The sequence below is a fragment of the Charadrius vociferus genome, unplaced genomic scaffold (assembly GCF_000708025.1).
Source record: "Charadrius vociferus isolate BGI_N301 unplaced genomic scaffold, ASM70802v2 scaffold406, whole genome shotgun sequence".
Lineage (NCBI taxonomy): Eukaryota > Metazoa > Chordata > Aves > Charadriiformes > Charadriidae > Charadrius > Charadrius vociferus.
Genome location: NW_009648948.1, coordinates 1465493 through 1477505, shown reverse-complemented (window position 1 = coordinate 1477505; position 12013 = coordinate 1465493).

Sequence of the window (12013 nt, the reverse complement as noted above, 5' to 3'; positions counted from 1 at the left end):
GGGCACGGGCTCGCGCGGACGGCAGGCCTCCGGGGCGGCCCGGGAGTACCGGTGAATGCGGTCCCCTGCCGGGCGGGAGGCACGGGAAGGGGGAGCAGCCGGCTGGGCGCTGCCATCTTTGGGTAGCGCCCGCCGCGTCCTCGGGCCCCGCGCACCGAGAGGTGCTGCCTGACACGCAGCCCAGGGACTCCGCGTTAATCGCTTCTGTCTTTGCGCAGGGATGCTGTGACAGACCGACGGGAAGACGCATCAGCTCTTCCCGATCTGCGTTTCCTGTTTTGGAGATACCGGTTTGGCTTTGGGAAAGCCCCCGGGACTTTGGAAGAGTTGCCTTTGAGAAGTGGAGACAGCAAGCAGAAGCATTCAGCTCTCAAGATTAGCTGCCCTCTCTTTCTTCCAAGTGCTAGAAAGTATTTGTTATGAAAACACTGTCCTCATGATGTACAGCACTGATGCTCTGCCTCCTCACATTAACAGGCAGTCTGGCTCTTGTCACTGCACACTTTCACAAGGATGAAGAAAATGAAGACCCCGTCAAAAGGGAGTGGGTTAGGGTGCCTGGGGAACACACATCGCACTGACCAAGTGACCTAGCCACAGCGTATCTGCAATCCCAAGATCTGATGTCACCCATTCCCCGGCAGCTCTCTGGCTCGCAAACGCAGCCATCTGTATACCGGAGAATTAAATTGTTACCCCTGTAGCTCACCACAGACACTGACCACCAAGAGAGAACTGAAGTAGTACTAGGTGAATATTGCCTTACGTGTCCATGTTCTAAGCATGAAGGAGGACATGAGTGCAGCCCTGTACGTATCACAAGGGTAATTCTGAAGAAGAATCTCCAAGAATGGAAATTCTTGGATTACATAGCATATACAAGCTGTCATATAATAAATCATTTTGGAATGGCTCTCGGGCTCCAGTCCAGCCTCCTACTCAGAACAGAGTCAACACTGAATTCATACCAGTTTTCTCAGGGCTTTGTCAGTTGGATCATAAAAGTCTGCAAGGATGGAGACTGGCACACCTTTCCCAGTCCGCTTCAGTGCTTGACTGGCCTCGTGGAGAAACCAATTCCCCTCCCACCCCTTCTGCCCTGTTTCAGTTCAGGACAACTGTCTCTTGCCCTATGACTATGCACTTCAATAAAGAGAGATTAGCAAGGAGACAGACAGGCTTTTCAGTACTAGAAATCAGCTATTAGGGGTGTCCCCAAAGTCTTCTCTTCTCCAAGCTAACAAAGATAAATGCCTGTCCCCCAGCCTCTCCTCCTGGGGCAAGTGCTCCAGCCCCTCACAATCACGCTACACCTCCTCACCATGATGGCCCAAACCCAGACACAAATGTACAGTAAGAGATCCTGTCAAAAACCTTACCCAAGTCAAGGCAGATAACATCCACTGCTCTTACTTCATCCCCAGAGCTAGTCATCTCATCTTTAGAAGGCACTGAGGTTGGTCACACATGATTTACCCTTGGTTAATTATGCTGGCTCTTCCCAATCACCTTCTCCATCATGTCCCTAAAAAAAGGCATCCAAGAAGACTTGCTCCACAGTTTTCCTGAGAGGCCAAACTGAGGCTGACTGCCTACAGTCCCTAAGATTGTCCTCCCCACTCTTTTTGTAGGGGGGTGTAACACCAGCCTTTCCCCAGCCACCAGGGATCTCCCCTAATCTCCATGACCTTTTAAAGATGACAGTGGCCTTGCTATGACACCTGCCAGCTCTTTTAGCACAGTTGGGTCACCCTGTCTGGTCCCCCAGACTGCACGCATCAAACTTTTTCAGTAACTGCCGACTCAATTGTCTTCCACAACTGGTAGCCCCTGTCCTTGAGCCCTGCCTCTAGGCACAAAGACCTGGGGAGATCTTGTCAGTGGAGACCAAGACAAGGAACGCATCAAGTACCTCAGCCCACACCCTACCTAGCACCAGACTGTTTCAGCCGGTAAATTTTCCAGGCCCCCAGCCACAGTAACCGCAAGATGTTAGCTGCATCCCTGCCTATCTGCAAGATAGTGGTGCCTCTGCAGCAGCTAAATAGGCACTTGACACTCTCCAGTCAGGCTCAGTCAAAAACCAGGAAGCATAGGTTCTCCCTGGTCACAAAATAGCCCAAGTAGGAAACTGACAGCAGGGGCTGTTTGAAGCAAAAGCCTCCACTGCCCCTCAGTAGGAAGTACTTGTGTGCTGCAGGTTGGTTAAGTATCATTCAGGCTGGCTACGATAGCTTCTTCATTAAAAGTAAATGTCAAGAGCAATTCTGCAACTTTGGAAATTAAAATTACCACTACTCAGAACAGTGGTCACATGCAAAAAGGTTAGAAGTCTGCATTCTGGGAACTGAGAGGTTTCAGAAAGACCCCATCCTAGAAGAGAAAGTTGGCATGCCTCAACAGCATAGCAATGGGGGTTACTAGAAGCAAAAAGGCATTCTTCAAATAGTTGAAGTTCTGCCCAACAGAGGAGTATAGGGGAAAACAGAATTGCAAACTGTTGCTGGTTATATGTTAAAAAAAAAAAAAAAAACAACACGGAAGGAAGAGACCAAAAAGTACTTTTAGGAACAACTTGCTAGAAGTATGAAAACTAGCAAGCTCTATTCCAAATACATGAGGAAATGGAAGCATGCCAGAGAATCTGGCAGTGAGACAAATCAAGATTAAAGGGATTACTCAGAGACCATATAACCATTGCAGAAAAAAATTGTTTTACATCTGAATTCAGTGCAAAGGAACTTGAGAAGATTTTTGTGCAAAACCCCCTGTTTGTTATTTGATGAAGGGATACATTGGAGGTTCTGCTTCACCCTGAAGAGTAGGAGATTAAGTTATAGAACAAATCATTAACAGTAATACTAACAAGTCTCCAGGACAAAATTGTTTTCACCTCAGTGTTACAAGATAATTCAGGGATGAACTAGCTTAAATATCAAGTTTCTTGCTAAAAACTCATATGGCAGGTGGCTATTGCAATGCCAATTTTTAAAGCAAGCATTAAGGGACTTAAGACAACTACAAACCTGTAAATCCAACAAGAATTGTGAAGCAAAATAGCAAAAACATAAACCTACACCAAAAAACAGTATTAGTGAACATGTAAATAAATAGGACATACTGGGGAAGAGTTGACACAGGTTTTGTACAGAAATTCATGCCGTGCACATCTAGTGGCGTTATTTAATGAAGTCAAACATACTCAAGGGAGATTCAGTTCATATAATTATTAGGATTTCCAGAGGCATTTGAGAATGTCTCTTATTAGAAGCTCTTGAAACCAAGTTGTCATTGGATGCAAAGGAAGGTCCTGTCACAAATGGACAGTTGTGTAGGAAATAAAGAGTAAAAAAGTAAATTTTCCACAGTGAAACAATTTTACCAGCAAGTCCCACAGGACTCTTGAGCTGGGACATCTTCTGTTCCTTGAGTTGGGACCTATTCTGTTTGCCACAATTGTGAAAGATCCGGAAAAGGGACTTAGTAAGGTGCAATTTCCTGCCTAGACCAAGTGATTTGGTTAACAACAGTTATGATGCTTGACTGAAGAATTGCTGAAGGACCTCACAGAGCACAGAGAGAGATGAAATTCAAGTAGATGTCAAGTGATGCACTGGGAAAACCAATCCCAAGAATACCTATCAGACCCTTGAACTGTCTGTTACCAAAATGAACAAGTTCCTATTACCTCTGCAAAAACATCAGCTCAATTTTCAATAGCGGTCAAAAAGCAAACTGAATATTGGTAATGATTACAAAAGAGAACAAAACAGAAAACATGTTATGCCAAAAAATACCTCCATGTTAAATCTGCATCTCTAATGCTGCATGCAGTTTTGGTCTTCCACTGCACTTTGTGCCCCACTCTTGAAAATGAGATACATGTACATGATTTTATATATTTGCTAGCATATGTATATATAGACCCAGAAAGAGGTAGAGAAAAGAACAGAACTGATCAAGCATGTGAAGTGAATTCTATGAAAGAAGCATATGAATAGTCCTCAGCCTGTGAAAGGGACAGCTGAGGTAGAATGACAGACACCTGCAAAATCAGGAGTGGCATGAAAGGGGTGCCTGGGGATTGACTGTTCTCCAGTTATTCCATCACAAGCATTCCAGACTTCAGCTGGAACAAGCAGATGGATGACCTGTTACAAATGAAGAGGTACTTCTCCATACCACACAGCTGAACTAAGAAACTTCTTGCCATAAGGGTATGGAAAGCACCTGAGCAAGTCAATGGATGAGAAATCTCTAAGACTATAAAATGCAAAGGTGTTGCTGCTGTCTTTGGGGGTCTGAGACACAAATTGCTGGAAGCTGAGAGACTACACTAGGAAAATACCACTATATGTTTACAATATTATTAGAGTTCCCTACATATTTGTTATTGCCTGCTTTTGGAAGCAGGGTACTAGACTTAGTTCTGACACAATCATTCTTACAGTCCTATATTGTTAGAATTGTTAAGTTAAATATTGTCTCAGAGATGCAACAGAAAGCAAAAATTCTCACACAAAGCAATTCAGTGAAAGAGGAGAAAGGATTTTGAGACCAAATCCAGTTACAAGAGGACTTTAAACCATGAGAAAAGTCTCCGGCTATTCAATTTTTCCATGTTCAGTCAAATAATAATTTGTGTATATTTGTGGTAAACAGAAGTACTCAATAAAAATCAATTCCATCATCGATTTGTATTCCTGTAAGAAACAGTCCAAGGTCATTAATGTCGGTGGATTTGTTAAGTCAGAGGGGTAACTCAGGTGTATAAGAGGTAGATTCTTGTTCCCAGAAAAGTATGCACAGCAGCATTCTTACTAAACCCAAATTAAACTGGAATACATGCAGAGCTGAACCAGTATTTCTACATTAGCAGTTTGGCTCAGAATCAGTTTGAATATTTAGTGCTAATCCCAGATCATCTCTACTTGCTTTGTGCTGTTCCAAACCAAACTGAAGTGAAAGTCCTGTTCTGACAAAACTCCTGCACTCCTGGAAGCCCAGGTTCTGAACCGACTCACACACCAGACATGAGCTGGGGACCCACAAAAATAAGCAAACCTCAGACAAGATAAAGCCAAAACTGGATTTGTAGGTACTAAACCCAGAAGGGACTGCTGTGATTGTGTCAGACCTGCTGTACAACATGAGATTGTCTCGGTAAGATATTCTCTGAATTGCATATTTTAAATCAACTATCAAACACTGGTAATACTTAAAAACAAAAAAAGAACGAACTTTATATTCTTTGCCTGATATACTGAAATAATCTGCACTGATTTCTCAAAAAAAGCCTGTCAAAAGACCTCTGAGTGAAGATAAAGTGTTTGTCAGGAGAGTAACTACAAAGTATCTATGGAAAAAGGCAGTTGTCTTCCAGCTTCAAAACAAGAAAAAGTAAGAAGGGAATTAACAATTTATCTGTCATCAGACAGAAGATTTTTCATTACAGAACACTGGAAATGCTTTGGTCAAAGAAAAGCTGCACAAACGCCATATGGATCCAAGAAGTCACCTTCAGGAAGTCACAGTAATACTTACTTGCCTGCATGGGGAATGAGGCAGTCAAAGAAACAAGTAAGACCAGTGTTTTCCCAGCAGTTTTTCTATCCCACTTAAAACTAAGATCCAAAGGAGAGAGGTCAGAACATCCCTGCTTAAATAATAATACAATAAACTACCAAGCTAAAAACAATCTATTTTTTGAAAGCGGGGCTCCCTGTGCAAGCTTCTGTAGTACTTCTCAACCTCACAGCTCAGTGGGCAGTTGAGAAGATGGCCAAATATGAAGGCAAAGATGCTTCTGGAAGCAAAATGAAATAGCCAGCTCTTATGCAAATGCAGAATTTGGTCCCCTCCCTCCCCCCCAATCATTAGAATTTAATAAGCTGTTCAAATTAATTTTGAGCTCTCGCTATGTGATTTGGAAAGGGTCATCATCCTGAGGGTGCTAGCACATGTACGAGCTAGATCAGGAGTAAAGCTGTACTACATCTGAATTGATAGAGGACCTGAGATTTTCCTGGCACATGCACAAAACAAGACGACCCCCCAGCCTAAACAAACAACTGCTGATTTTGGATTTATGGTACTGTATCGGGGAAAGGGGGTGGGGTGAGGTGGGGAAGAGTCTAGAAAAACTTTAAATTTCTTTGTTTGGCAACACCAGAAGAAAAGAAACAGCTTCAGTGAGGAGATGGACTGCTGTGAGCTCTATCAATACCCTTCCGCTTTTAACCTGCATATTGGGAATCTGTTTTGTGACACTTTTGAAAGGTAAGGTAAACAAATTTTTTTACATTAGCCACAATATAAAGTCTACTCACACAGTTCATGTAAATACCACTACAACAACAACAAAAAAAACCTGAAAAGGGTACTTTTGTAAATATAAAGTAGATCAACACAGAACATACCTAGCATCTGGTAAAAGCTCTCAGGTACAGTTTTGGAAAAAAAGGAGGAATCAATCTCATCTGACAGAACTTAGACTTGTACAGATCAACCCCATGGCTTCTGCTTATACACACACAATTTAATAACAACAGGAGGAACTTGATTACCAAAGATCTACTATGATATGCAAAATGCATGACCGTACTTGATGCCAATTCAAATAGAACAATTATTAGGCCAGGCATGCTCACACAGCTGGAGAAAAGCAAATGCAGCTACACCCACTAGCCTGTTCAAATTGGTGAAGTGCTGGGAGAACTAAAGGAGAAAGCTCTGCTGAATAATAAATGCCAGGGAATATGTCCTACAAATTCAGCCTATGAAAATTCCCTTTAAACATATCACCCAAACAAAGTGAGTAAGTTGTGGGTGACTGGCTTGTAGAGAACAATACACAAAACCCATAACAATAGTGACTTAGTGGGTGGGTTTTGTACCGAGATCCCAGGGACCTTAAAATTGTTGGGGAATATTGATTCTCAAGTCCTTGCAAATCCAAACCAGAAATAGATTCTTGTTTATTTAATGGGTGTTTCTGAAAAGCAGCAGATAGTTAAAAAAAAAAAAAACCACCACAAAATACAAACAACAAAACAACAAACCCCATACAGCTGCAAAGAACTCACGGACCTAACAAACATTATTCTAAAACTGTTTGTACAGCATAGTATGTTTCAATGTTCAAAAACAGTGTAAGAAACTTTGTAGCTTAGAACAGGGAATTCCTTTGCACCAGTAAAGATACAAATTCTACTGCACTACTCCAGGTCTCAGGCTTGATAATGTGGATGCCTCCCCCCTCCCCATCCCCCCGAAAGATACTTGCAGAAACAGATCCAAGAAAAAAAAGCAGGGATTGACTTCTTCATATGTGAATGTGTACTTGAATGAAAGGGCCATCGCAACCACTCCTAAAATCTAGAAAAATAGTATGTTCCTACATGTAGGATTATAGGCATGAACTGCTCAAATCAAAGATAATATTTCTCAGAGGGAGATCCCGATACGAGATTAGTAATCAACGGGAATACCTTTTCTAAAAGATAGCCACTTTGGAATAACATACAAGAATACTTTTGAACACAGAGGGGAAAAAATATTATAATGGGAAAATCTGCAATTCATTCATGAATATAAAATGAGGCAAAAACAATGGACTGGGGAGTGCCCAGTATGCTCTGTTTTACCAGGATTCTGAAGCCATGTCATGGCTGGATCCCCCTTTGGGCATTTGAGGGTTACAAAACTAAAAGGACAATCCTATAAGCCAAAATGCAGGAAGAATTAAAAATAAAATAGGCACAGACAAGTTAATTGATGCAGCTGGTGTTGCAGGAGAGGTCCCTGCAGCTGTGTCTCGTTGGGATGGTAACAAGGGTGAGCAGGTAGCCATGGATCACTTAACAGAAAGGCCCACAGGCTTTGCAGAGTAATACTAGCAATCTTCAGTTCTTTCAGATTCCTTTTTGGCAAAAATCAGTCTCTGCCTTTCTTAGAAGCTACAGGGAGGTTTGTTGTTGTTCCTTTCATCTGCAGTTACTGTGATTTTGTATTTACTAGCGTTTGATTTGTTTTGTTAATTCATTAATAACACCAGCCCAGAAAACACAAGCGCCCCTGACTAGGCTAGAACTGTTACAGTCACTCCAGTTTTATCCTGCCTCTCTTTTCATAATATTCAAAATGTAATGACACAGAGGGAAATATATGTCAAGTCAAACAAGTAACTAATTAGAAGCAAGTTTGCCATTGGTATTTTTCTTCTATTTGTTTGAAGGAAAAACCCAAACCAACCCCATAACAAAACAACAACAAAACCCCACCAGTTACTTCATAGCCAAGGTTTCAAAAGCAGTATACACGGCAACCAGTATTCTTTTTTTATTCTCAGTTGGTCTCTTAAAGATGCAGCAATGTAGGAATCAGACGCTTTAGGATGCACCAGTTACACAACAGAAGGATCTCTTGACACAGGGAGCTCCTTCATCACCTCATGTGCTATGCAATACATTTACAAAGAACCATCCACTGAGTTCTAAATGGTTATTCAGTTCAAGAGCTGTAGCAAAGAATCAAAAACTTAAAACTATCACCCAAGGACTTAGGGTGCTAGCACACATATTTGTGTTTGGCAGAGTTCATCAGCCATATTCTAACCAAATCTAAATGAAGTGTCTAGTTCTTCCCAAATGCAGCCATGGGCAGAATGCTGATAGGAACTGGAAAATGAAATAACATCCCTATCCTACCCTTACTCCGATTCAGATTTTCCACTGAAAAGATAAAGGGATACAAATCAAATTATTAGCACACAAACTCAGACTGTAAGCGACTGAACTGATCCATAGCCACAATCATCTGAGGGTCAGTCAGTCAGCTCTACTGAAGCGCAGGAATAGGTCTGTGGTTGCAGAGTTCAGTTACAAGCAGTCAGTAACCACCAGAGTGCAGAGAGGGCACTTGTTTTCTGTCCAAGGAATTCCACCAAGGAATTTAGTATGTTGAAACAACACCAGGTTTGAAAAGTCAAACTGGGTTTCAGGCACAAGGAAAACACATAAATTTTTTGCTTGCCTTTTTTTTTTCCAAGTACTATTCACACCAAGTTTTCTAAATAAATGTTCTATCTGTCCTCTTTTGTACTCTCTCCTTCCCCTTCTTGATCTCAAAGTACTAGCTCTTCTTCACCAATTTGAAGGAGAGTCTTTGCTTCCTACACAGGTCTCTCAAAACGGTCTCCTAAGGTAGACGGGTTCAGGGAGGTGAAAGACATATCATGGAAATAGAAATAAAACCACAACAGTTGGACATGTGAGAGGAATCATACATTAAGCCCTTCCTTCTGCCACTTTTTGGGCAGGAAAGGGGATAGCTACTGAAGGTTACTTCCACTAGCACATGAAGTAGTTCAATGAGTGTTTCAGCATTTGTTCAATATTAAGCACATACCACCAGCTAGAGAGGTAGACAAGCAGCAAGAACGCTTGTGCCACAAAGCTTTTAGTATCAGGAAGCCACAAAAGCAGCTACCACACAGGGGAAGGTGAGCCAGGAGAAGTATTTGTCACAGACAAGAAACATAGTCGCACAGTACCTGAAGAAGAGCAGAGCAGGTCCAGCAGCAGTAACAAACGTGAGCACAGCGATTGCTAGACGTCCATAGCAGCAAGGCAGGTCCAAGGTGAAAACAGGAAATCAGCAGGCCAGGCACAGTGTAGTTCAAGAAAGGGCAAGGTCTTGTGTTTAAAGGCAGCTCCTAAAGCACAGCAGAGAAGGCCCAGATGAAACTTCTCACAGCTTGGCTATTCCAGCAGCCTGATCCAAGGTCACACAGCTGCACCGCATCAGAGCTGGCCTGATGATGGGCAGGTGGCCAAAACCCTGAGGGCGGGGGAAGGAGATTGCATCTTGGTGCACTCGAGACCCCAATATTTAGTCTTACCACTCTATTTGTCCTAGTGATCACAAACAGCTGAGGACCTAATCCAGTCTGTTTGGATAATGGGACTAATTCTCCAGAATAGTGGTGCTGATAGACTAGAAGAAACAATCAACAGAGGTAGGAAAAATGATATCTGCTTCTTGGACCACACTACTACAAACACGGACCCTCAACTCAAGAGTCTGACTAGAAGAAAAGTCAAATTCAGCAGATCAGCCAGCAACAGTGGGGGGAAAAAAAACACACTATGGGCTTCCTCTGGTCAAAAGGGTATGACCTTGAGTCTTGCTACTCTTCCAGTTTCATATTCAACTATTCAATTATTACCATAATTTTCAAGAGTAAGATTTACTTGCAGTTCTACAGAGTTTATATTATCTGTCCTGCTGGGGTTGTAGTCGTTCTTAGATGGAACCTACTTACTTATCTCTATCACAGAATGTAAGAATAGTGCAGGTTGATGCTATGGACTGGGATACTGAGGCTCAGTCCTGGAACACTACTGATGGCAACTGCTGAATCCAGCTCATGTACAATAACCCAAAGGACTATATCCTTTAGAAATTAGACAAAGCTAGTAAAACTCTTTGGATGTCGGGTGTCACGATAGTTCTTTCCATAACAGAACAGATCAGTGTGAGATATAGTCAGGAGGGGTTGAGACAAGAGCGTTCAGAACACTCTGTGTTCAGTTTGGCAGAGGATGTGATACAAGGAGGTGTATATGAAAATGTGTACTTGGTGGGAAATTGCTTGAATGTTACTTCATTTTGTTGTCTTGGTTCAGTGCATAACGTGATTGGCAGTAAATTGAAGAAGGAATCGGGCATTTTACAAGTTGGCAGTAAGTTGAAGAAGGATTTGGGTGTTTTACAGGCAATATACATGTAGGCTGAGAGTGAGAATGAAGATGCCGTGCCATGAAATGAAGTCAGGTTAGGGACTGAATATCTGCAAGGAGCTATGGTCCAGAGATGGCATCCTGAGTGTTTGCTGGGAGGCCAAATGGGAGATGGAGGTGTTGTAGTACGCATGTTCATCTGGGAGATGCACTGCGTGAGCACACAGGGTGTACATGGGGTGTGTGAAAACAGGTCAGGTGGGGAATGAGCTGTATAGCTCGATGAGGACCAGAAGTGCTAAATGTGTATTTGGATTCAAGACCCAAATTCCTGTATTTTGTACGCACACTTGTTTTGAGTTGGGCTGGAAAGCTGGGGGGATTCATGAAGAGAACAAGGAATAGAATGATGCAGGCGGGACTCTCTGATTAGTTTAACGTAGAATCATAGAATGGTTTATATTGGAAGGGACCTTGAAGACCATCTACTTACAGCCCCCCCTGCTGGGGGCAGGGCCCCCTTCCACTAGAAACGCCTCGGGGCATGGGGCAGCCACAACTTCCCTGGGCACCTCTAGGTGAACAGAGAGCGGGACAAGTGGGAAAAAGGAGAGGTTCTACCAGACAACTCCCCAAAAAGCCAAACAGGGAAGCAGGGAGAGGGCTGCCTTGACGGCACTGGCAGTATTGCAACACAGGATTCAGAGGTGTGTGGAATAGCTGCAGTGGTGCTTACACTGGAAATATCAAAAGTTACCCCCGTACATCCCCAGTGATCTAAAACCTGGACAAGGTAAAAAATCCCCTCTGCGCCCATGTCTTGGTTGTACCTGTCCCAAGCCTGTGGATCCACTGCTGTGCTAAACGTTGGGGTCTCCAGAGAGCTGGTATGGGCAGCAAGAACACTTCTGACAAACTTCTGTCTACGCAGCGGTGTGTGGGCTGCTGGTGTCCACCGGGGCACCCAAAACGCATCTGCTCCTGTGCCAGATCTTCTAAGAACCTTAAAGGCCCTTCAGCTCTCTCACTTTTGAGGTAGTCACACCAGACGTCCTCCGCGCTGGGTGGAAGAGGGGGCAGTTGGTATCCTGGAGTCTCAAACCCAGACGAAAGCCTGAACTATTTGACAGGCCTGGCTGCAGGTTCCAGGATGGCTTAAGGCAGAGGCGGGGTCTGACTCCTCAGCCCGAGAGGCGAGCTGAGGCGCTCGCCATGACAGGACCACGACGCAGCGCCCGCGCCCAGCCACTCTCGAGGCGCCGCCGCCCCCG